The 27,133-nt window shown below is 43.9% G+C and overlaps 1 long non-coding RNA gene across 1 annotated transcript; it reads right to left on the reverse strand.

Annotated features, from left to right (window-relative positions):
• Nucleotides 1-668: 668 nt before the first annotated feature.
• Nucleotides 669-25,845, reverse strand: LOC102900110. The gene is made up of 4 exons (XR_002743695.2): nucleotides 25,043-25,845; nucleotides 22,338-22,463; nucleotides 3,857-3,917; nucleotides 669-1,240 (listed from the first exon to the last, which is right to left on the reverse strand). It is a non-coding gene; the product is annotated as an uncharacterized LOC102900110 (long non-coding RNA).
• Between the last annotated feature and the right edge of the window lie 1,288 nt (nucleotides 25,846-27,133).

Here is a 27,133-nt window from a genome sequence, read left to right on the forward strand (position 1 = left end):
CCATATGGGAAAAGGAGGAAAGTTCCAGGCTGTGTTATGGCCGGGGGAGGGGGGGGGCAAGAACAGTGTGCCTGGGGGCAGAGAGAAGGAATGGAGAAGATAAAGCTAGGAAAAACAGTGCGACACATAATGATTGAGAGTATAAGCTTTGATTCAGACCTGGATTCAAAATCTGACTTCCACTCTGTTACGAGACTTGGGTGAGTTATTTCACCTCCCAGTGATTCTTCATTGGTGATTTTACCCCCGGGGAAATATTTGGCAACGTCTGGAGGTGTTTTGGGTTGTCCCAGCCGGCTGGGAGGAGAGTGGGGTGCTACTGGCATCTATTGGGTTGGGGCCCAGGATGCTGCTAAACAGAACTGCCCTCTAAAAAAGAATGATCATGGGGCACCTGGGTGGCTCAGTCGGTTAAGCATCCGACTTTGGCTCAGGTCATGATCTCAGAGTCCATGAGTTCGAGCCCCGCGTTAGGCTCTGTGCTGACAGCTCGGAGCCTGGAGCCTGTTTTAGATTCTGTGTCTCCCTCTCTCTGACCCTCCCCCGTTCATGTTCTGTCTCTCTCTGTCTCAAAAATAAAAAAAATATATACATAAAAAATTTTTTTCTAAATAAATAAATAAAAAAGAATGATCACGTCCCAAATGTCAATAGTGCCAAGGCTGAGAAAGTCTGCTTCGAGACTTATCCATAAAATAGTTTCAATAATGCCAGTAGGTTTTATGAGGATTAAGTGATTTAATATATACAAAGAACTTGCCATACAGTGCATGATAAAAAGGGAATAAGAAAAAAAAATTCAAGAGGAATATGAAGATGGTGGGAGGAAGATGCTCATGAGAAATGTCTCATTGCAATTTTGAATTGAGCATTTACTTCCAGGGCATGGAAAGCCGTCTTTGGTTTTGATTGCTGATCCTTAAAATATAACATCCTGATAGGACCAGGCCCTGGGTTTGCTGCATGTCTGAGGTAGACCCCCCTCAGGGGGCAAACTGATATCAGCCAAGACCTTCCAACCACCAGTGTTGGCCTCACCTCCGTGAGAAGAGAGAGGAAACCTCTTCAGGGTTCCAGGGGAAAGAGGTGTGGGGGTTGCGGGGCGGCCAGCGAGGCCCGAGTCCAACAACACGGTGGCCTCTGCTGTATTTATTGAATGCTGGGGTTGGTGGAAAGAGGAGGGGCCGCCAGCCTTTCTTCTGTTTCTTCTTAAGAATTGCAAAATATTACAAACGCAGACCTGGCAGGAGAAGAAGTGGCAGTATTTACTGGCCCAATCAGAGTACCTCAATTTTTATGTAAATTTTGATTTATCTTTTCCGGGAGCCTGGGTGGTTCGGCCGGTTAACGTCCAACTTCCGCTCAGGTCACCATCTCATGTTCGTGAGTTCGAGCCCTGTACTGGGCTCTGCACCGGCAGTGGGATTCGCTTTCTTTCCTTCTCTGTCTGCCCCTCCCCAACACCCTAAATAAATAAATAAATAAATTTTAATTTATAAGTCATTTCGTATTCATTATGTGGGGATGGGGGGGAATCCGACAAAACGAAAAAGGGAAAAGCACACATAGTCTTACTATTCAAAAACAATTGCAATTATTTTGGTATGCATTCCTTCGGGCTTTTTCCTGTGCATACAGGGCATTGTGTACACCTTTTCAAATAAAATTGGGATCATCTCATTAAAAAACTCTGTAACCTGCTTTTTAATTTAATAATGCATTTTAGCTAGTGTCAATCTCTTCTGTATTCACTTGTCAAAATATAAACATCTTTCTTCCTAATTACAAAAGGAATAACCGCTAAATGTGAAAGAAATGCCAACCGTGTACAGACAAGACGAGGGAGGGGGGGGACCCGCAGTATTTGTTAGGAAACTGTGACTTCGATTGGCATAAGCAACCCAACTACAGAAAGTTCAGAGGTAGGACGGGCTCAACATTGTCATCAAGATTGCAGGTGCTTTGTTTCTCTCCTCTGCTGTCTTCAGCACCCTTATCTGCAAGCCCGTTCTCCTCATGGTCACAAGATGGCTTCCAGTGGCAGCCGAGACTGCACGGTCCCTTCTTGTGTCCCTCTGCCCCGGGGAAATATCAGCTCATTCTTTAAGTCTAATGGGTCAGCTTGTGTCTTACGCCCTGCTTGACCAATAACAGTCACCAGGGCAACCCTAATCGCTCATGAGCTAGGACTGGTCAGGTACAGAGCCCAGGCTGGGGGTCAGCCTGTTCTGAAGGGCATGGCTAAGGGAGGAGGGGCGGACACCTTAACTCAGTGGGGATTCTGTCAGGCGAGATGAAAGGAGAATGTGTGGTTAGATAGGCTGTCAACATGTTCACGTCAGTTCTCCCCTCTGGCTAGCCAATGTGCCTCACCCTTTCCCCTCTATCCGTTTGAAACAACAGCCACAACTTCATAAGATGGACGCAGCCCTTTCCTGAAGGGAGGCAACGAGGGTTCTTCGGACTACTGCATACATTGTGAGTCCTGGGTCTCTGGGGGTTCCGCAAGCCTCTTCGTTCTGTTATTTTGAGCCTATGTTGTTGTTGAATTTACTTAGGAAGAGAAGCACTTTTCTGAGCCTTTCTTCCAGAACGGGCTCTTCTTTTTCTTTTCCTTTGAGGGGGTGGGAGGCAGGGTTATCCCACAGACCCCAAGACGGGTTTCTCCTTGCTTAGTCATTTTGAACTAGTGGCAGGTCTATGCGGGCCTGCGCTGCACTCCCCAAACGATACCCGTGCACTCTTTGGTTATCTCCCTGTTTTTCTCAAGCGTGGTTTGTTTCCTCTGACTGGCACTTGGATCTACACCATTTATATGTATTGGTCCCAGGGCTGCCTGAAGAGACTGGGGAGGACAGTGGTTCCGCCAGCCATCAAAGCTGGGAACAATTTGCACGTTCATTTGATTTGTGTTGCTGTCATTGAGACCCTTGACAAGAGGCCCAGTCCAATGAATAGAGAGCCTACTTTGTCCCATGGGTGGTGGTGGGGTCTGGAGGTGTGGGTATGTCTCCCCTCTCTGGCTGATCAAAGCTGGAGGCAGAGCCCTGCTGAATGGCATGAACACCTGGCCTTGTGTGGCCGCAGGCACTTTCCCCCACCCAGCTTGCTCTGTCGGAAGCTGTCAGTCCTTCACAAGCAATTGCTGCTAAAAGCTGATTTCTGGGGGTGGCTGGGTGTCTCAGTCGGTTAAGTGTCCACTGCCGGGTCAGGTCATGATCTCATGGTGTATGAGTTTGAGCCCCACTTCAGGCTCTCTGCTGTCAGCATGGAGTCCGCTTTGGATCCTCTGTCTCCCTCTCTCTCTGTCCCTCCCCTGCTCACTCATGCTCACTCTCTCTCTCAAAAATAAATAAATTTATAAAAGAATTAAAAAAAAAACTGATTTCTGGATTCTGTCCCACCACTGTGGCCTTCGACCAATGTTTGGCTTTACAGTGAGGAAAAAGGGCCCCAAGCGGAACATTCCAGATCTTTTCTTTTGCCAATTCAGGCCCCTATTTCCTGTCTTTCCAAAGTGAGAATTATTTTTAGTGGGATTTTCAGAAATTCTGCCTCTTCTCACTCCAAAAAGGGAGTTGTGGATTGATTCCCAGAATTTTATATCAATTTAGGCTTAATTGTTTTGGAGTTAGATTTGTATTTCTTGAAGTCTGAAATATGAGATTGTGAAAATCCCCTAGATTCTTTGTTGGGTGATACTTTCTTTGGTATATCTTGTTTTGTTCATTCCAGTGAGTATTGGAAGGAGATTTTTGTAAACCTGCTAATCCATCACTCTTTCCTGGACGCCCCCAAAGCACTTTTCATGGTTACATAGCATCCCAATCACATGGATGAGGTCAAAAGCACTTACCCAGATTCCAACTGGCAAACATTCAGGTGATTTCCAATTTTTTTTTGTCAGTATATAAAAGCTACAAAAAAAGGGTACATGATATTTGTGCGTGTCTCTATTTCTTGTGTAAATTACCACATTTTCAATAATGACAAGGAATTCAGCTGTATTTTGCCCCTTCTCAGCACTGTCTTAGTTTTTCAGTTAAGTGCCTCTAAATAAAAACCATCGCAAGAGTCCTTTGTCATATTGTAGAGCACTTTTCAGCTCCTGTTCTTCCTACCAGACCATATGTTGACCCAGATAAACTAATCCCTGTATCCAGGAACATGATTGGTCTACCAGGGATGTTCATTACCCTCATTTCTACTCTCCTTCTGCACCTTCTCCTGGTCTTTATCACCCCCAGGTTCTCTCCATGTACTTTCTACTTATTCTCTTGAATTTTCAGCTGTTTTTCACCATACACCTCTGAAGTTTTCAGATCCGTTTCTACCAAGGCTTTATCTTGTGAAAATCAGTGAGATAGAACTAACAACCTTCTTAGCACTGTACCCCTCAGAATAAAATATCACACACACACACACACACACACACACACACACACACATGCTGAAACTCTGACATATCACTGTCATAAGGCAGAAACCAATAATCTTGTGTTTGTCAAACCATGAAGACCACCCGCATGAAAACTCTCAGAGGTGCTTGTTAAAATCCAAATTCCTGGACTGCCCCTCGGGTTAACTGGATTAAAAATCTCTAGGGATAGGGGACCAGGAATCTTTGTCTTACTTTTTTTTTTTTATTACTTTTTAATGTTTATTTATTTTTATTTTGAGAGAGAGAAAACACAAGTGAGAGAGGGACAGAGAGAGAGGGGAACAGAGGATCCCAAGTGGGCTCCGTATACTGACAGGCTGACAACAGGGAGCCCGACGTGGGGCTTGAACTCACAAACCTGGAGATCATGACCTGAGCCAAAGTCAGAAGCTCAACTGACTGAGCCACCCAGGTGCCCCAGAATCTGTGTTTCAGTGATTTCTCTAATGATTCCGATGCTTATTAAAATACATAAACTTCCCTAACTTACCAGAATTCTTTTTTTTTTTAACTTATGAAAATTCTTGTATTCAACGCTGCATAAGCCGACTCAGCAACTCCCTATCATGCCGTTTAAATAAACACGCTACTAATCATGTGCCTCAATTGATGGTAATACTGATACAATCTCCACAAAGCCAAAGAACATCATGTGCTGGAGCTTAGACGTATCACCACATCTGACACGCCTCTCCTTGCTAGTCCCTTCCTGTTCACTTGGGGTCAAGTGACCAGTTCTGACCCCCCCTGGGCCATGAGTAGGATTTAGTTGCGTTCACACTGTGCCTTTGCCATGGTGCTAATGAAGCCATGTGCTAACATGGTGCCTTGAGATAGTGAAGCCCGTGTCAGCGTGAGTCTCTGCTGGTCCGTAAAGCCAGACCGCTGTCAACTTTCAATACAGCATGAGCGAAAAAAATAAGTTACAGAGATTTTAAGGGTTATTTGCCACTGCAGCACGACCGAGTCTTATTCTGAATAATTCGACTGAGATCCCTATTTCTCGTTCGCGCATCAGTATCAGAGGGTCTTCTGATCATTTAAAACCAACTCATGGTAAGAAATCTCCAGTTCTGTAAATCTGAGCTTTATTCGAACATTGCCCTCCTGAAATCCATTTTTATCTTTATAACTAATTTTACCGCATTTGCTTCCATGCAAACAAGAGAAAACACTTTCTGTCGTTGAAAGAGGGGCGTTAGGAAGCTCGATGACCTGGAAAAAGTAAGTGAGGTAAAAGTGAGTCAATCAGCGGTTGACCTGGAGAAAGAACCCAGAACTTGCTCTGTCAACCTGGTTTGACAACCATTCACTTTCTTCTTTTTTTTTTTCTTACCACTAACCGTGATAAGAAACCTCAAATTTCTCGTAAGTCCAAAATGCATATGTACTATGATCGCGATATTATATACAATGCGCTGTAATTTTACACAAAATACGCTAAACTATAGACTGGGCTTGCTACCCTATTCATTGTTGAGTCAGAATGCCATTGTGATTTCCGATTATCTTATTCAATTCTGGTCGTGGCTCAGTTCCGCCATATCTGCTGATATTTTAACTCAGGGCCAGTCTTAGAAACGGTGCCAACAATTCTACCCTTCCTAACCCCCATACCTACCGGGTCTGTAAGAGAGGAAAGAAGGGCCTTGCACCCCTTTGCACTTCCTGATATCAGTTCTTTGAGTCCCAAGCCCATTATTTGTTCCTTGGCAGGTAACAAATGTACGAGGCAAAGAAAAATGGGGGCAAAAGGAGAAAGAGAAGGCAAGAATTGTTTTGCTCTAGCTGCTCCTTTTCGTCCTTTTTCTGTTTGCCTTTCCTTCTCCTCTGTTAGCATAATCTCTAGTGTCTACTTTTTGTTTGTCTTACTTTGATCATTTAGCATGTAAATTACTTAAATGTCATGAGCATCACTCAGAAGCTGATAGTCTATGAACTTTCTCCTAGGAAAACTACACATAAACTCTATTTATTTATCTATTTACTTATTTATTTTAACAAATGTGGTTTTTTTTAATGTTTATTTATTTTGAGAGAGAGATAGAGAGCAAGCGGGGGAGAGGCAGAGAGAGACGGAGACAGAATCCCAAGCAGGCTCTGAGCTGTCAGCACAGAGCCCTGAGTGGGTCTCGAACCCATGAACCGTGAGATCATGACCTGAGCAGAAGTCAAGAGTCGGAGGCTTAAGCGACTGAGCCACCGAGGCGCCCTGCACATAAACCACATTTTGAACCTCAAATTAAGTAAACTCTGTAAGACCCAGATATTCTGTCCTCAGCTAAAAGTCTCTATGTTCTCTTCTAAAGTAGTCATCTGAAATCTATTGGCATTGTAAGAATGCGCCCCTGACATTTTGTTGGAACTTTTATATCCCATTTTCCGGGTCACAGGTTCTTGATGGTTACTGAGAAAACTTTTTCCAGGAGTCAGCCTGGGGTGGTGAAAAGAACATGAACTTTACAATAACCCATGCCTAGATTAAATGGTGGCTGTAGTGCTTATTAGCTATGTGACAATAGAAAACACATGGAATCCCTTGAATCTCCCTCACCTCATCTCTCATTGCTTCCCTTCCACAGACAAGGTGAAATGTGGAGTGAGGATTATCAAGCTAATTTGGGCCTGTGGCTGTATCTAGCATTCTCTTTGGAATGAATAGCTCCCAGCATTCATTGCTACCAGCACGAAAGTCTGTGGAAATCCTAAGACAACAACAAAAAAATTAGAAAGTAATATTTTCTCTCATCAGCAAGACAGAAACTCAAATCATGCACATTATGAGTTAGACTTGAGAGATTAATCTGATGCCTCCGAAGGATTATTTCTTCTTTTCTTTCTGAATCTTTGAGAGATTCTTTTGTATAAGTTAGTGATGTTCTGTTTCTTTATACTTCTTCATCTCATGTGGGACCTGCTCTTCATAATTTTCTTCTGTCTCATTATTGAAGAATTATTTTTAAATTAAAAAAAAACTTATTTCAACAAGCTAGGTTTCATTTCGTCAAAGGTTTATCAACTCCTCTAAATTTCCTATCTAACAAGTTATGAAGAAGGTGAATTCACACTCATCTCTTCCTTACACACTTACACCAACTATCTCTGCATTGTCTACACAGAGACATTCCTATTTGATTCTAGCCAGACAATAGTCAGTGATATATTATTTTGTACTCAAAACCGAAAATTTCAAATAATAAATAGAATAAAAAATTCCTCTGTAAATATAACCAAGTCACAGAACCTATAATATGTTCTAATGTGCCCCTGTACAAAGAAAGCTCAACTCCAAAAGAAAACTTTGAAGAGAAATCTGAATACATTCTCTTTTCCTAACATGAAAGACCGATTCCTCAATGGGTTTCAGATGATTTTGTCTTATTTTCCCACTCACTTCTGTGGGTTTGGCACAAATTTTCCAGAATGTCAGAAGGTGGTGATTACGTTTGATATCCCTCCTCCAAAATGGCGCCAGAAAGTTCACGCAGGGGTTCCTGCTGAGCGTGGAGGGTAAACGTCACAGCTGTATCCCATTCAAAGGGTGCTGAGCTCGGGGTTAACTGGACGGAGGAGGGAGGGAAGAGAGGAGCAAAGAAAATCATTGTTCCAGAAAAGTTGTCCCTTCCTCAGCTTGGGCCACATTTTCAGGTTATCACAAAAGGACAGTACGTAGGACTAAAGCATGAAAAAAGACAAAGAATTTGTTTGGCTGAAGCTTTAAGACAGGTGTTAGACCGGAAGAGGGGTAAGTGCAGGCATGATGTCTGGTCTTCCTCTGTCCCAGCTAGAAAGCCCCCCTTCCCCTGCCCTGGGGTGGGGGCAGGGGTCATCTGAGTTGCCTTCTGGTGAGGTAGGAACAAAGGAGGAGACTTGGCCCGGGAGGGTAGGGGAAGAGGAGGGTTTGGCATAAACTTCCTTCTCTGCTCTTCTTTGTCTGACAGCTGGCCCGGGAGCCATCCACCAGCCCGGAGGCACAGAGTCTTCTGTTTAGACCAGGGAGACCACCTCACCATAGTTTATGTGAATTCACCCTTTCAGACTCACGATGGATGTTCTTGCAAAAAGGCATCCCGATGGACCACCCATTACCTGTGTAGATGTTGACCTTAGTCCCCCAGCTGTGGGAGGGCTGCCTGCAGACAACTCTCAGCGACTGGCCTCCTGGGACATTGCCTCAGTTGAAAAACAAGCGCCCCACCCAAGGTTATACACCCTTCCCACGGTGGCCCACATCCAGTTGACTAACTGGCCTAGACTTTGACACAAATGGGGCAGCTCTGAGAGGCTGTCCCAAGTTCAGAGCTCTCTGTGGTGCCCACTGGAGCTGTTGTTAAACAGCCTTCACCGCAGCCCAACGTTGCCGTGTCCCCGGCCCTGATTCGTTCTCTTCCTCTCCCTTCCTCAAGGGAGATGCTGGGCGCGTTCCTGCGTAAACATCCTACACACGCATCTCCACCTGCCAGTCGGCTTCCTGGAGGAACCCAGCCGCGAGCATTGATATGTGCTTCACTGTACTGAAAACATTAGCACACACGTTCCAAATTTGATAGAAAGCTCTGTCTTAAATATGGCACAATTTCTCGAGAGACTTCTGACGGTGTTCTGTTAATAATGAGCTACCTTTATAAAAGAAATGATTCGACCCACGACACTTGTTCAGTTTTATGTAGAAAGTGACCGCTGTTAGGATGAAAGCTTAGCAACACAGGAAAGTGAACTTGGAGTCTGAGGGGACGTGTCTGCTGTCCATGACAAAATCTCCCAGGCACTAAGCGGGACGGGATGTCAGGGAGCAAGCCTGGTCATGTGAGCCCCAATTTGTTGCCAGCAGCTTAAAATTTTTTCAGTTGTCGCTTGGTGTCACCCCCGGTCTCCTCCTCCACTAGAAGGGGAGTGGAAAAGCACACATTAGGACACTTCGCTCAAATAAAACAACACCTCCCAGCTGTCCCCAGCTCCCTTACAAAAGACAAAACCCTCCCAGCCCACAGGTGCCTTGCTTGTATAGGAGGGAGAGAGATTGTTCAATTCCTGAGCAGCGAAGGTGACCTTGGGGGGGGGGGGGCAGCACTGTTGGTTGGTGAGCACTAAAGATGGAAATAGAATGGGAACTCCTTTACTCCTATTAGAGAAAGTGTGAGGGAGGGGGAGGGGAAAAATGGGAGATGAAGAGGGGAAGGAATTTTGAAGATGATCCAGGGAAAGTACGCAGTAACAGTAGGAAGCCCCCAGTGCATGGGAATCTCCGTTTTGGTAAAAATCGGTGATAATTTATGTATAACTCTTGATAAAGTCCTGTTGTCTCCCGAAGGAGGTGTAACTACAGGCATGTCAAATAACAAAAAGCAAAAGAGAGGGCGCTGATTTTTTTTTCCTTTTTTTTTTTTAAAGTTTATTCTCTTGCTGATTGATTCCTTTCCCCAGAAAGCAACTGCTTAATATTGAGAAAAGAGCTAAAACTCTTTTGTAATATGCTCTGGGGAAAGAAAAAAGAAGAGGAAGGAAAGCTGATACAATACTACGAGAGAAAAAAAAAAAAAAAAAAAAGCCTGTGCAGTGTTAGCTTACATTGGAAACAGTTTGGTCTCTCAGAAGGGAAAAGAAGTGTAGGTTTCCACCGCTATCCAGAAGTAAAGCGTTCCTGTGAAACCTTTCGTAAGCCAGAGTGGCGCAAAGAGGCAATTTCCATTAAAGTGGATGGGACGTTTTTGAGTGTTCCAGACCTGCAAAATAACCTCTCTTGAGCTTTTTTTTTTTTTTAAGTTTATGTATTTACTTTGGGGGAGGCAGAGACAATGTGAGTAGGGGAGGGACAGAGAGAGTGGGTGAGAGAGAATCCCAGGCAGGCTGCTCACTGTCAGCACGGAGCCCCGGTGGGGGCTCGAACTCAACAAACCGTGAGATCATGACCTGAGCCAAAACCAAGAGTGGGACACTTAACTGACTGAGCCACCCAGGCACCCCTCTTAAGGTTTTTTTTTTTCCTTAATGTTTTTTATTTATTTCTGAGAGAGAGTACATGAGCAGTGGAGGGGCAGAGGGAGAGGGGGACAGAGGATCTAAAGTGAGCTCTATGCTGACAGCAGGGAGCCCCAGGCAGGGCTTGAACTCACAAACTGTGAGATCATGACCTGAGCTGAAGCTGGACATTCAGAAGACTGAACCTCACTCTTCGGGTTTTCTGATTTGATCTTAGGACGCATCTTGCCAACGGATGCACAAAATAGATCAAGATAAAGCACAGACGCTCGTGGACGCAGTTTCAAAGCCTTGGCCGCTTAATGCTGACTTGCTGAGTAGAATTCCTGGGGAAGGGGCCAGGCCCTGCCTGGGCTACATGCTGCCTCTCTAAGGGCTTGCTGCAAAACAAATGCTGAATGCTGTTTTTGCTTTTCACCTTTTCTCACAAAAGCAAAAATCCTCTTTGGATTCCTCTCAGGGAGAACAGGTACTAGGGTAGGTCTTTTGCAAAAGTGAAGTGGCCTAACATAAACTTTCCAAAAGTAGAAGATAACAGAGGCGCCTGGGCGGCTCAATCGGTTAAGCATTCGACTCTTGATTTCGGCTCAGGTCATGATCTCAGGATCTCATGGTCCGTGAGTTCAGAGCCTGGAGCCTGTTTTGTATTCTGTCTGTCTCTCGCTCTCTCTCTTTCTCGCTCTCTGCCCCTCCCCCACTCACGCTGTCTCTCTCTCTCTCTCTCTCTCTCTCTCTCTCTCTCTCAAAATAATAAATAAACATTAAAAAAAATCAGAAGTAGAAGATACCTGTCTAGGAAGAAATAAATGGCCAAATCAAAAAGAAAAAAATAAAACTCTGATTATACACAGGAAAAACTAAGCTATTTAAGAGAACTTATTCAGAGAATGTATGTTTAGTTAACACATTGCTTTGGAAAGAAGTGGAAATTGCTGTCATCTGGGTGTTCTCTATCTGTTGATGATCTTGCTTGGTGTTAGTAACTGGAGGGCTTGTAAGGGGATTTTAAGGGCATTTGTAAACAGATGCTTCGGCTTATCATCAGCCACACCACCCCCCCAGGAAGCCTACGGCCACCCCCATTCCATTCTGTGCCTGAGAGGCCCACGGTGTTACATGCGTGGAGATACAGGGGAATTCATTAAGAAGCCTCTAGAATTACAATTTATACAGATTATAATCTTTGCAGATCGTGTGGCTGCAACTCCAAATACAGTCCTTAGGGCCTTTGATTTGAGATCATGAAAGGTAGACTTTTCTTTCTAAGAGAATCTTAACTCACTGAGCTTGGATAAAATATGTTATACGTATGCTAATCTCTCTACCAGTATTATATTCTTAATATATTTCAGGTCCCACACGTGTTAAGAGGCAAACACTGAGCACTAAAACGCAACATAAAGATACTTACCCTTACCCCACATATTCACTCTTGACCCCTAGGTCAGTCTTCACATCAAGCCCTCCCGCTGAAATTGTTCATGTAGTACATTGTGCAAGTCGTTTGTGTATTTTTCTAACTTTACATCAATTATGTCTAGTTTGGAATGGAAGCCTTTTGAAAGGCGTGGTGGTTTTAAAAATACACCCGAAGGGGCGCCTGGGTGGCTCAGTCGGTTAAGCGGCCGACTTCGGCTCAGATCATGATCTCGCGGTCAGTGAGTTCAAGCCTCGCGTCAGGCTCTGTGCTGACGGCTCAGAGCCTGGAGCCTGTTTCAGATTCTGTGTCTCCCTCTCTCTGACCCTCCCCCGTTCATGCTCTGTCTCTGTCTCAAAAATAAATAAAACGTTAAAAAAAAAATTTTTTTTTTAAATAAAAATACACCCGCAAGTTCTTTTTTACTCCTTAGCTCAAGAGGCAGAACTTAATTCCTCTCTCCTTGAGTGTGGGCTGGAACTCACTCAGTCTTTTGGCCGAAATTATGTCGCTTCTTCATTTTTATTATTATTTTTAAATATTGTGGTTAACTATATTTAATATGATATTGACTATGTAACCATTTCTCAGTGGATGGCTCCGTGGACAGTTGAGTCTTGAGAGAGACCCCCCAACCCAGAATCGCCCGGCTATGCTGTTCCCAGATTCTTGACTCACCGAAAGCATGGGTGGCATCTTTCAGGGTGCCGTTCACTGTAATGCCATTCACAGTGTTGTGCAACCAACACCACCATCGCGTCCAGAACTTTTTCATCATCTCAAACTGGAACTCTATCCCGATTAGACAATTCCCCATTCCCCGCCTGCCCCCCAGCCTCTAGCGACCACCGTCCTTTTATTCTCTGGGAGTCTGATTATTCTAGCTACCTCCTGTAAGTGGAATCATACTGTATTTGTCCTTTTGTGACTGGCTTACATCACTCAGAATCATGTCCTCAAAGGTTCATCCATGTTGTGGCCTGTGTCAGAATTTCCTTCCCTTTTAAGGCTAAATAATATTCTACTGTATGATACGTTAATATGCCACAGTTGCTTAGCCCTTTGCCAATGGGCATTTGGACTGCTTCCGCTTTGGGGCTATTGTGAATAATTCCACTGCGAACATGAGTGTGCAAGTCCCTGCTTCCATTCTTTTGGGAATATCCCTGTGAGTAGAATTGCTTCATCGCACAGTAACTCAATGCTTACTTTTTTGCTTAAGTACCAAACTGTTTTACACAGCAGCTACACCATTTTACATTCTTAACTGGTGGTGCACAAGGGTTCCAATTGTTTCACATCCATAACAGGACTTGTTATTTACTGGTTGTTTTGAGAATAGCCATCTTAATGAGTGTGACACGAGATGTCACTTCTGACACTAGATTATCGAAAGACTGGAGCTTTTGTCTTGGATGTGTGTGGCTCTCCGTCTGTCTCCCATCACGCCCGTTGGGGAAAGTCATCTGCTCTCTTGTGGGGAAGCCTGTGGTGAGGTCCATGGCGAGGTCCCTATGTTGAAGAACGGAGGGCCCCTGTCAACAGCCTGTGAGTGAGCCTGGCAGGGGATCCTCCCCCAGCGAGCCCCGAGGTGACTTCAAATTCCCTCGCCAAACTGTCCCCAGATTCTTGACCCATAGCAACCATGAGAGAACAAACCGCTAACTTTGGGGTGATTTGTTATGCAGCAACAAACAACTATTCAGGGGGTAAGAACTTCACGACCAATTTAGTCAATAGTTCCACAAGTATTTACTGAGCAGCTCTGCTGGGCACTGTTCTAGGCGCTGGGGATACCCCAGTGAACAAAGAGGAAATGCCATCCTGATCCCATGGAACTTCTATCCTAATGCACGGAATAGGAGAAGGTGGTCAAAAGGCACACACTTCCACTTAGAAGATAAATATGCACTGGGGATGTGATGTGTAACGTGATGATTACGGCCACCACTGCTGTGTGACGTTCGGGAAAGCTGTTAGGAGGGAAAATCCTGAGTCCTCACCACAAGGAGAAAAACTTCTCTTTTCTTTTCTTGTCTTTTCTATTCTTTTCTCCTTTCCTTTCTTTTCTTTTCTTCTCCTTTCTTTTTTCTTTCTCTCTCTCTTTTCTATCTTCTATCTCCTTTCTTCCTTTCTTTCTTTCGTATCTTATATGAGTTGATGTTAACTACACTTATCATGGTGATCATTTCACAACACACATAAATTGAATCGTTATGTTGTATACCTTAAACTTACATAGTGTTGTGTGTCAGTTGTTTCTCAACACAACTAGGAGAAAAAAGATTCAATGAAGTCATAAGGTTGGGGCTCTGATCTGATAGGATTAGTGTGCTTGTAAGAAGGAACACGAGAGCGCTTTCTCTCTCTCCCTCTCTCTCTCTCTCTGTCTACTGAGCAAAGGCCACATGAGCAGCTAGTGAGAAGGTCGTCATCTGCAAGCCAAGAAGAGAGCTCTCACCAGAAATCCAATCTGTCAGAACCTTGATCTTGGCGCTTTCAGCCTCCAGAACTGTGAGACAAGAAATCTCTGTGATTTAAGCCACCCCGTGTATGATATTTCAATGGCAACCTGAGCCGACTAATACCGCCTCATAGGTATTGTTCGTTAAAATTACAGGAATAAAGGCGTGAACTCCGGAGTCACACGTTTTGGGTTTGAATCCCAGCTCCACTGCTTACCGGCGCCGTGACCTTAGACAAGTTACCTCTGTGCCTATCAGGAAAAAATAACTGCCTGCTTCACGGGGTTATTACGAGGATCAAAGGCGTTCGTATTTGCGAAGCAGAGTGCCTGGCTCGCGGCAAATGTACAAGCGGGTGACAAATAAATAAGAGACTGATGAGTCACATTCTATTAGGAAAACAGAAGCCACCTCCGTGGTTTGAGCGTGACGTTTAGTGCTGGGGACTAGGGACCTAAACACGTCTGGAGACAAGACAGGGATGAGAGGGCATGGCACCCAGAGGCAGACAGTCTCCTTCAGCACCGCAGCCGGGACTCCCAGAGTACAACTGAAAACCACAGGCCAACACCCACGTCAGCTGCCTGCAGCTGTTCACACCGGCTTCTAAAGAAGAAGGGTCCCTGCTTCTCCTCTGTCCCCCAGCGCCTCTCCGATGCTTTCCTGTGGGCAGGGGACGTTGGCAAGTGTGGGTCTGGGCTGTCCACGGCCCCCAGGAGAGCTCAGGAAGGCAGGGCTGGCACCAGGTCAAATCGATTTGGTTTCCCTGCAACTCCTCAGAAGGAGGAGGTTTTACTTAACTTCTGATTATCTTCGTATGTGCTTTGCCTTCACGTGTTATTCAACATTCCGAGAGCCCTCGGAGACCTTCCGTCTAAAGATGTATTAGCAATTCCTTAGCGTCAGGAAGACCAAAATTTATACCTCTTTAACCTTCCCGTTGGACTTCAATAGGGTCTTGCACACGTGATGCACGATGTATGCTCAAGACATTTTTACTTATTGAAGGAAAAAAAACGTTATAACCCAAAGGACTATGAGAATACAATTCAAGCAACCACAAAGCAGCCTGAAACTCTTTTCGATAAGATCTGCGTTTTTTTTTTAATCTAGTTTTTCTTTTTCTTTTCTTCCAGCGATAGTAGGATTTATTATTAAAAATGCAGTTATTAAAAAAATACCGCGGTGCCTGGGTGGCTCCATCGCTTAAGCGTTGGACTCTCGATTTCAGCTCAGGTCACAATCTCGCGGTTTTTGGGTTGGAGCCCTACCTTGGGCTTTGTGCTGACAGTGGAGGGCCTGCTTGGGATTCTCTTCCTCTCTCCCTCTCTCTCTCTCTCTCTCTCTCTCTCTGCCCTTCCCCTGCTTGTGAGTGTACACGTGCGTGTGTGATCGCTCTCTCAAAATAAATAAGATTTAAAAATTAAAAATTAAAATAAGATTACAAAAATACCCATGGCATGTCACAAAGACACGGGAGCCAGCCTGATGGGGCACGCATCGGCCAAATCCAGAGCGATCGGAGCACAAAAATAATTAACAGTATAAATCATTGGAGAAATAATAACCTGCAAGTCAGTACTGATGACAATAGGTAATAAGCAGTAATAAACGGGTAAGTAAATAACTGGGGAGAAGGAGGACCTTTGCTCAGGGCTCGCTGATCAACGTGAGGGTGCGCTGAAGCTGGGCACTCATAGTGAAGCCTGTGGCAGGCAAGGATCATCAGTAGATGCTCAATCTAAGCATTTTGATGAGGAGCTTGGTCCAGAAGTGTCCACCCTCAAACCGCTTATTAGTTGCCAAAAGGGAAGAAAAGAGCAATTATACAACGGAGAAACTGGACAACTTGACTGGGGTGATCCAAATCGACATCACCAATGAAGAGCAGGTGAATATCATATACCTCCGGAGATACTACCCTGAGAAGGGGACGTCACCTGTGTAGTATTATGGCCCAGAAGGCACCCTTGCGTCTAATCAGGAGGAAACACTAGCCAAACCCAAGGTGGAGGACATTCTATTTAAAAAAAAAAAAAAAGGCGGGGAGCTATATTTTTCAAAAATGTCAAGAACAGTGGAGAAATGTCCTCAACGAAGGGAGAAGAAAGAAGCATAACAACCAAGTGCAAACTGACTCTAGCCTGACTCCTGTACTGCAGGAAAATTTTCTATAAAGGACGTATTGAGGGGGCGCCTAGGTGGCGCAGTCGGTTAAGCGTCGACTTCAGCCACGTCACGATCTCGCGGTCCGGGAGTTCGAGCCCCGCGTCGGACTCTGGGCTGATGGCTCAGAGCCTGGAGCCTGTTTCCGATTCTGTGTCTCCCTCTCTCTCTGCCCCTCCCCCGTTCATGCTCTGTCTCTCTCTGTCCCAAAAATAAATAAACGTTGAAAAAAAAATTAAAAAAAAAAAAAAAGAACGTATTGAGGGGCACCTGGGGGGCTCAGTCGGTTAAGCGTCCGACTCAATTTTGGCTCAGGTCATGATCTCACGGTTCATGAGTTTGAGCCCTGTGCTGGGATCTGTGCTCACAGCAGGGAGCCTGTTTGGGATTCTCTGTTTCTCTCTTTCTCTGCCCCTCCCCTGCTTGCTCTCTATCTCTCTCTCTCAAAAATAAACATTAAAAAAAAAAAAAAGAACGTTATTGAGTTAACTGACAACACGGGAATACCCGTGCCAATGACAGATTAGATTAGACAAAAGCATTATGTGGTGTTAATTTTACTGAAACTAATAACTGTGCAGTTGTTAGGAAATAAACACTGATATATAGAGACATAAAGAGTCTTATTGTGTGTAACTTACCCTCAAAGTTCAGAAAACAATTATTAGAGAGACAGGACCAATGATAAAGCAAAGGCGGCAAAACGCTAACGATGAGGGAACAATACAGATGTTCTTAGTCCTATTCTTATTCTTTCAACTTTTCTGTAAGTTTGAAATCATTTCCACATAAAAAAGGGAAAAAAAAGTTCAAATCTATGAAACAATTTTTCACTTTTACCTAATTTCCATATGACAAATTTTAAACAACTCAAAACTAGAAAAGAAACTATAACCAAATCCTTGTACTTAATTTTTTATGTATATATTTAAAAACCCTTAACGGGGGCACCTGGGTGGCTCAGTCGGTTAAGCGTCTGACTTGAGCTCAGGTCACGATCTCACGGTCTGCGAGTTCGAGCCCCGCGTCGGGCTCTGGGCTGATGGCTCAGAGCCTGGAGCCTGCTTCCGATTCTGTGTCTCCCTCTCTCTCTGCCCCTTCCCCGTTCATGCTGTGTCTCTCTCTGTCTCAAAAATAAATAAAACGTTAAAAAAAAAAAAAAACCCTTAACAGCAGATGAAGTTCAAGTAGATTCCTGGATATAGTCTGGAAACTTAGGAATTCTAAAGGTATAAGGTATACCCGTTGATGAACACCTGTGTTCCTAGCAAAAGGGAAAATGCCAAGTGATGGCCAGGAGGGGCCCGACCCTATCAGCCTTGAGGGCAAGGCTCTTGTCTGATCTCTCTTATGTTCAGGGCCCACCACACTGCTTGTTATAGAGTGGGTGCCCGATGGACTTTATCGTGTGGCTGAGTGGACGGATAACGAAGGAATAAGATGTCCCCCAGAGCCCTATCTATCCCCAGCCAAGCTTTGGGGCAGTGCTGTGGTTTCGAAGTTGTATGCCTTTCTCCGTGCACGGAGAACAGGGAGGACTGGCTTGTCCCACCGCTTTCCTTTTGGTTCTTCCGGTGGCTCTTCTAATCTATAGGGCCTTGCTGAAGCTAGTTAAGTTATTCCCAACTGGACTATTCTTGTCTATGTATAAGTCAGCAGAGTTAGTTGATTCATATAATTCACATAGGTATTTCTTTCATTATTAGATCTTCCTCTTTTTAATGAGTGATGCTTGGCCCTGAATTCAGAAATTATGTTTGGTTTTAGAATGCACATGCAAAACACAATAGGTAAATACTGATTTAGTCCAGGGTCTCTGGAAAGCGGATGCCAAGAAGGAATTAGATATGTAAGAAACTTATCGGGGAAAACATCCGTGAGGGATCGCAGGGAGGAAGCGGAAGGAGGCAGGGCGAGCTATCAGACCGTGATGTGAGTCCGAGACCCGCGGAGAAGAGAGGGAAGGAGAAAAGGAAAAGGCGGGGAGGGAGGGAAGGAGGAAAGCCACATACATACAGCTGTGTGGTTCTAAGAAAGTTTCAGCAAGGATAAAAGGGAATCCTTGAGCCAAACTCTCATCAGAGGAGCCCCTGTCTCCCAGGAATGGTCTCTTTAGTAACCCCACCACGCTCAGTCATTGGCCAGGAGCAGACCTGAGAAGGATGGCCAGCAGCTTGGGAGGCTGATTAATCTTCCTGCGCTAAGAGATCTGAGAGGCATTACTCCATTGGCTGCTACCGCCAATAATTTGCATGATTTGGGCTTAGCTACCCTCTGCTTTTACCTGAAACAGTCGTATGATCCAAGGCAAGTTTAGGGTTTAGGCATTAATCATCCATTTGGACTCTGCTGTCATTGCCATTTAGCTCTGAAGAGGGAGTTGTAGTCAGGACATCCTGGATGAAGGTTGAGAAAAGGGATCCATGTTGCACTGAAAACATTAAGCTCTAGCTTTGCGGCAAACGATGTTCTGCTTTCATTTCAAGATACGGTAGATGCGTTATTTTCCTTTTGCCTCAGAAAGACACTGATTCAAGATGCCGGATGCCCGTTGACTCCCCAAATCTCGTGGCTGTTATTCCAAAGCCTCACTTGTTTTTAGAGACTCGTTTATGGATCAAGAGAGCTTTAAATTTGCCTTTTCTGCCAAACGTGAAGACCATCTTCTAGGGGGCCATCTTTTCGTCCATGCTCCAGGCCTCCTAGAACATCTCCTCTCAGAAACACTGAGAGTTTGAGTAACACTGACATCAACTAGATAAAGAGGGTTGGCTTTTGCCCGTGCAAGGTGACTGTTTAGGAAAGCAGTGTCCTGGGGCGCCTGGGTGGCGCAGTCGGTTAGGCGTCCGACTTCAGCCAGGTCACGATCTCGCGGTCTGTGAGTTCGAGCCCCGCGTCGGGCTCTGGGCTGATGGCTCAGAGCCTGGGGCCTGTTTCCGATTCTGTGTCTCCCTCTCTCTCTGCCCCTCGCCCGTTCATGCTCTGTCTCTCTCTGTCCCAAAAATAAATAAACGTTGAAAAAAAAAATTTAGGAAAGCAGTGTCCTTAGGAGGGTTTCTTTGTCCAGCCCCCTTCACCAAATCTCTCACTTGGGGAACATCGTTAAAATGTAAGGATAGATAGTGGTAGGATCTAGTAGAGACAAAGCATAGTCTTGGTTTGGAGGTGATGAAATCTGGGCTTGAACCCGCCACGCTGCTGTCAGCAAGGCAGATGACCGGTAAATATCTGTCAGGCAGCTGGAAAAGTTCCAGGAGGAAAGGGAGGTCTAGGAGTTAGCTATTGGATATTTGGTCACAGGACAGTGACTTTCAGAGGGGGAAGTCATTCACTAGGATAGCTGAAACTGGAGAAACGGGGGAGAACCCCGTTCACAAGGGTAGGGGTAGTGAGGCATCAGAAGAGTAGCTGTCAAATTTCCAACCTATGAAAGTAGAAGGCAAGGACTCAGGCACAGAAGTAATCAGTGTGGAATCAACGTTCTGCAAATATTGGGGTGCGAGGATGAGATTCGATCAGCAATGAGAGCCTGATCCAGCGTTGGGGCTGATGATCTGCTGACCAGCTTTCCTTACCCACCGCGTACAGAGGATCTGAATTATTCCGGTCTGAGCTGGAACTTTCCTACACTGCAGATAGGGACTAAGCAACCCAAGATGCAAACTCGCAAGGTTCAGAGTTAGGGAGACCATAACTTCAAGAAGGTAGAAGTCCAATTTTATGTGTTCACGCTTGAGGATGATAATTTCTGCACTAATAATTTCACAAACAAGTTGAACGTCAATTTACTCAAAAGCATAAGAGATTGCTAAAGAGATAACACACCAGGGACTCTTACCAACACGGGACTAGAATAGGATCCCGGAATAACTGCAAATTGGCCATATTCACATACCATCAATACCACTGAGTTTTCATTACCTTTCAGATTATTGATGTATTGGCAGCTACTGCCACACACGACCAAAGCCCAAAGTCAATACTATATCAAGGAGGTTGCATATTTAGAAGACAGTACATTTTAGAAAAAGAAAACAGAATTAGAGGTTAGGGTTCTGCTATTTTCTTATTGCTTTGTAGGGACGTAAGCCTTTATCTGGTAAATTTCAAAGCTAGAGGCATTCCTAGGTTATTCCTTTAAAGGTATTTAATCCTTGGGGCTCCTGGGTGGCTCAGTCGGTTAAGTGTCTGACTTGAGCTTAGGTCATGATCTCGTGGTTCGTGAGTTTGAGCCCCGCGTTGGGCTCTGTGCTGATGGCTCAGAGCCTGGAGCCTGCTTCGGATTCTGTGTCTCCCTCTCTCTCTGCCCTTCCCCACCCCCCTACTCAAAAATAAATAAACGTTAAAAAAATTTTTTTAAATACAAAAAAATAAAGGTATTTAATCCTCTTTTTAGCAAGATTGATAGGGGGAGATACTTCTAGTCTTAAAAATGTTTGGTAAGTTTAATGCTTTTTGTTTTTCTTCAAGTTTTTTTTTTTTCAAGCTATGGATCGTGATGTGCATAATGCAGCAATCTTATCATTATCTTAAAGGAAAAAATGATGTTTTATTCTTAACTTACCCTTAAATTAAATATATAGAGAAAATGACTAAAATTATATAGTTAAGACTAAGTCTAGGGAATTCAAGAAGAAGGGGAAATTACAATGCCTATGTGTTCCATACTTTTTACCCTTCCCCTGCCATGTAAAGAATTAATTGTGGAGGTATAATCTGGTTAAAATGTTATGGAAGAGAGTATTGATGGGGAAAGGAGACAGAGAAGGGAAAGAGACTTTGAGGGATAAAAAGTAAGTTACAAAAAGTAGGCATGGTTGTGGTACAGAGATTATAAGGACACATTATAGATCAATTTTATTTATACATGTCTATTATTGCCTAAAGTCCTTTCTCAGTAACACTTGACCGTGCTATGTCCCATTCCCTAATTTGCTACCTTCATGAGTCCAGTGCTTGGTGTCCATAATAGCATGGGCTGTACAGTGTTGAGGTGGTTATTTTGGTATGGTTTACCCAGAGGCAGCTCAGAGGTATGGTTTACTCAACGCACAGCATTTTCTTTTCAAAGTTTGCCTTGTTTCCAAGTCTACATCTTATGGTCACCAACCGCCACCACTCATGCTGATGGTTAAGACAATGATCTAGGGTAAAGAAACCCTGTTTCTAGCTAAGTTATTTTAGAAAAATCCTTTAATCTTTTGAGTCAATTTCCTCCTTATTAATGTATTTTTTTTCAACGTCTTTATTTATTTTTGGGACAGAGAGAGACAGAGCATGAACAGGGGAGGGGCAGAGAGAGAGGGAGACACAGAATCGGAAACAGGCTCCAGGCTCCAAGCCATCAGCCCAGAGCCTGACGCGGGGCTCGAACTCACGGACCGCGAGATCGTGACCTGGCTGAAGTTGGACGCTCAACCGACTGCGTCACCCAGGCGCCCCAATTTCCTCCTTATTAAAATGAAGGGGTTGCATTAAGTCTCTTTCAGTTTTAAATGTTTGTCTGTGCGTTTACCAGTTACCCTTTATTATTAAGGCAGGTACTTGTTAGAGGTCAGTATTCTCGCTGGGAACTAGGCTGATGAGAATAGTGCATAACCATAGATACATTACAAAATTCAGTAACTAAGAGCGCCTGGGTGGCTCAGTCAGTAAAGCATCCAACTCTTGATTTTGGGTCAGGTCATACTCTCTCAGTGGTGAGATTGAGCCCCCGAGTTGGGCTCCATGATGGGTGTGAAGCCTGCTTAAGATTCTCAATCTCTCTCTCTCTCTCTCTCGCTTGCTCTCTCTGTCGCTCCCTCTCTCCCCTCAAGATAAATAAATAAACTCAAAAAGATAAAAATTTTAAAAAACAACAACAACTTACCTGTTTAGCCTTGGATTTGGCTAGATGCCGGTGGGTAGGGAATGTTTCCCTGAGAGTTTCTTGCAACAAGCAGGTCCTCTTACGTTTGAAGGCACAAATTCACGCTACCTATGTGTCCCTGGGTACCTGGAAAAGACAAATGTAAATCCATTCTGCAACAACCCAACTTAAAACAGACTTTAGGGGCGCCTGAGTGGCTCAGTCAGTTAAAGGCCTGAGTCTTGTTTTTGGCTCAGGTCATGATTTCCTGGTTTGTGGGTTCAAGCCCCATGTCAGGTTCCGTGCTGATGGGGTGGAGACTGCTTGGGATTCTCTCTCTATCCCTCTCTTTCTACCCCTCCCCTGCTCCATCTCTCTTTCTCTCTAAATAAATAAATACACTTAAAACAAAAGTAAATTAAAAACAAAAAACAGACTTCAGTGATGCTTGGGTGGCTCAGTTGGTTAAGCATTCGACTTCGACTCAGGTCATGATCTCACGATTGGTGAGTTCAAACCCCACATCAGGCTCTCTGCTGTCAGTGCAGGGCCCACTTCAGATCTTCTGTCCCCCTCTGTCTCTGCCCCTCCCCCACTTGTTCTCTTTCTCTCTAAAAAATAAATAAGCACTAGGGGCGCCTGGGTGGCACAGTCGGTTAAGCGTCCAACTTCAGCCAGGTCACGATCTCGCGGTCCGGGAGTTCGAGCCCCACGTCAGGCTCTGGGCTGATGGCTCAGAGCCTGGAGCCTGTTTCCGATTCTGTGTCTCCCTCTCTCTCTGCCCCTCCCCCGTTCATGCTCTGTCTCTCTCTGTCCCAAAAATAAATAAACGTTGAAAAAAAAATTAAAAAAAATAATCACTAAAAAAAAACCCCACAGACTTCAAGAATAACAAGGGATAAATTTATAACAACTGACTCACAGTCAGAAAATACAAAATACATGAGGAACACAAGTCATCATGAATGAGAGTTAACAGAAATAATAAATAACAGGGGCTCCTGAGTGGCTCAGTTGGTTGAGTGTCCGACTTCAGCCCAGGTCATGATCTCACGGTTCTGTGGGTTCCAGTCCCACATCGGGCTCTGTGCTGACAGCTCAGAGCCTGGAGCCTGCTTCAGATTCTGTGTCTCCCTCTCTCTGCCCCTCCCCCACTGGTGCTCTGTCTCTCAAAAATGAATAAACATTGAAAGATATTTTTAAAAAAGAAATAATAAATAACAGAAATCAGACTTGAAAGACTAAACATATTTAGGTTTTCAGATTTGGATGTAAAATAAGCACGGTTAATTTGCACAAATACATGAAAGAGGGTATCAGATTTACGACCTGGAAACAGGAGACTCAATTATTAAGGATATTCAAATTACTTAATTTGGTGAATTACTTAATTTTAGCTAGGTGTTGTACTTTAATACTTGCTTTAAACTGTATTATTTTTTAAAATGTAAAATAAATTAGTATAAAAATAAAGAAATATTAAATTTATTTTAGTCTTCAAAAAAAAAAAGGTATCCCCATATCATGGTTGGTAAAGTCTTGTAACATTTTCTATTTGAACGATAGTAATTGCTATATACCCTTCGGTACCGGTGTTAGCTTTTGCTGTGTAACAAATCATGCCGCAAATAAAGTGCCTTGTAGCAGAGTCTCAATCTTTTAAATTTCTTTCTTTTTTAATTTATATCTAAGTTAGTTAGCATATAGTGCAACAATGATTTAGAGAGTAGATTCCAACGATTCACCCCCTATGTATAACACCCAGTGCTCATCCCAAGTGTCTCCCTTAGTGCCCCTTACCAATTTAGCCCACCCCCTCCACAACCCCTCCACAACCCTGTTTGGTCTCTATATTTAAGAGTCTTTTATGTTTTGTCCCCCTCCCTGTTTTTATATTAGTTTTGCTTCCCTTCCCTTATGTTCCTCTGTTTTGTCTCTTAAAGTCCTCATGTGAGTGAAGTCATATGATATTTGTCTTTCTCTGACTGACCAATTTCACTTCACGCAATGCCCTCCAGTTCCATCCACGTAGTTGCAAATGGCAAGAGTTCATTCTTCTTGATTGCCAAATGATAATACTCCATTGTATATATGCATACCACGTCTTCTTTATCCATTCATCTCTTGATGGACATTTGGGTTCTTTCTACAGTTTGGCTACTGTTGATAGTGCTAGTAGTGTCTCATTCTTTGCTCACAATTATGTGGGTAATCAATCGGGGTCTGTTTTGCTGCATGCAAGGTGAGCTGGACTCAGCTCACTCTATGTCATCTGAAAAGGCTGGATTGGCTGGAAAGTCTGGCTTCTCTCTCCTAGGGCTCTCTCACCCACTGGGAGACTAGTCTGCACTTTTTCTGAGTAGGAGTGGGCAGAGTCCCTGAGAGAGGACAAGCCTTTATGCATAAGTACTTTCCAAGCCTTTGCTTGCAACCTATTTGCTTACGTCCCATCGGCCAAAGCAAAGCACATGGTCAAATCCAGATTTAAGCAGGGTGAACTAGACTGTTTCCTGAGGGGAGGAGCTGCAAAGCAACGGTGCAAAGGGGTATACACCTACGATAGAAAAAATTGATAGCCTTTTTTTTTTTTTTTTTTTTTTTTTTTTTTGCTGTCACAGTACATTAGAGTGGCTACCCAACTGAAAGAAAAATAGGGGGAAATGTGCAGGGGCAGCTTAAAGAGTAGGCTCTGGAGCGGAGTGGGGATCATTCATTCGTTCACCAACCTTTATCAAAGACGCAGACAGTCCCGTGAGGAGCTCACACTCTGCCTCTGGGATGTGTGTGCTTTCACTCCAGATTCATTTCACTGTCATCCATTTAGGGTGTATAACTGGTTATCTAGTCCAAGCAGATCGTTAGGTACAAATTAGGTACAAAGGAGGCAAATAAGCATATGTGTTGCATAAAGCCATTTCACTCATGTTCCCATACAGAGCTGTCTTTTAAATTGTTTCCAGTTTCCATTCTAGTTCACTTCTTTCCACTGCCAGTCCAAACCCAGAGCCATTTATTTGTTTGGTTAGTTTAGCTATATACCCCGACTGCTACTAAGAAGATTTGAAGCAGCTGCTAAATTTCTCTTTCTCGGTTCCCTTGGGTGCTAGGGAAGCACATTCCTTTCTATCTGAGCCCTAAGTCTGGCCTCTCAGTGCAAGTGAAAACTGCACTCTTGATGGCCAAGTAAACCCCTACCTAGTTTAACACTGATTCTTATAAAATGTTCTTAACTCCAGTTCCCTTTTGCTGGGAATAAGAGCTGGGCTTATCTCCCCTAAGCTGTTCTTGCTCTAAAGCTCTCACATCCATGCAGAAAGGATGGTTTCTCTGCAAGCTTAATGTATTTTCATTCTTCTTCTTAACCTGCACCAGCTCCTGTCAGTGACACAAGGTTCGTATCCTGATTTCCTTAGAAAGCATTGTCCTCTGCGTTAAAGTTTATCATATGCCTTCCACCGGGATATATTTCCCAAATCTATACATTAATTTTCAAATAGAATTTGCAAAGACTATAGCTTTCTTTTTTTAAAAAATGTGATTATTGCTAATAAATACCAAAATTTTTTTATCAAAAAATGTTCCTAATATGGAAACTTATATTTTTGCTGTTCTGTAACATAAGTACATAATATATATATATATATATATATATACATATATATATACATATATATACATATATATATATATATATATATATTTTAAAGCATACTATCCAGTGAAGACTAAATTGATCTATTTTTATTCTTTCTGAAGTCACAGTCCTGATACGGTGATTCTTTTTTTCAAAGTTTCCATGCTTGCTATTTCTGATAGAAAAAAATTGACTTGGGGCACCTGGGTGTCTCTGTCGGTTGAGAGCATCCGACTCTTGATCTCAGCTCAGGTCTTACTCTCAGGGTCTTGATCTCAGGGTTGTGGGTACAAGCCCTGCACTGGACTCTGTGCTGGGCATGATGCCTACTTTAAAAAAAAAATTGACAGGGGTGCCTGGGTGGCGCAGTCGGTTAAGCGTCCGACTTCAGCCAGGTCACGATCTCGCAGTCCGTGAGTTCGAGCCCCGCGTCAGGCTCTGGGCTGATGGCTCGGAGCCTGGAGCCTGTTTCCGATTCTGTGTCTCCCTCTCTCTCTGCCCATCCCCCGTTCATGCTCTGTCTCTCTCTGTCCCAAAAATAAATTAAAAACGTTGAAAAAACATTTATAAAAAAAAAAAATTGACTTACAAAATAGGGCAAAACTTGGTCCTAGTTGAGACACACTGTTAATATGGAAAGGGAGTTAACAGGGTGACCCCTAGAGAAAGGCAGAAAAAAAATGCTCTTTTCAGAAAACACCGAGTGGGAAGATTTTATCACATACCACTCATAATGGAGATAAACACCTAAAGTTCCCAACGTGGGGGTGCCTGGGGGGCTCAGCCGGTTAAGCGTCCAACTCTTGGTTTTGGCTCAGGCCATGAGCTCACAGTTCGTGAGTTCGAGCCCCACACCAAGCCTGCTTGGGATTCTCGCTCTCTCTCCCTTTCTCCCTGCCACTTCCACTGTCTGTCTCTTTCTCTCTCTCTCTCTCTCAGAGTAAATAAACTTAAAAAAAAATAATAAAATGCCCAATGTGATCTGAAGATTTTTAAACCCAACACTCCCAGATTCAAACTCTAGTTCTGCACTTTCACTGGCTGTGTGTTCTGAGGCATATTATTAAAGATTTGAAAAATGCTTAGCAAAACAACTAAACCACCCATTATGTGTGGACCCTCTACTATTCGTGTGTCATTTATACAGGCGCAGCTCAGAGGTACTACAGGTTCAGTGCCAGAC

The sequence above is a fragment of the Felis catus genome, chromosome B4 (genome assembly GCF_018350175.1).
Source record: "Felis catus isolate Fca126 chromosome B4, F.catus_Fca126_mat1.0, whole genome shotgun sequence".
Taxonomy (NCBI): domain Eukaryota; kingdom Metazoa; phylum Chordata; class Mammalia; order Carnivora; family Felidae; genus Felis; species Felis catus.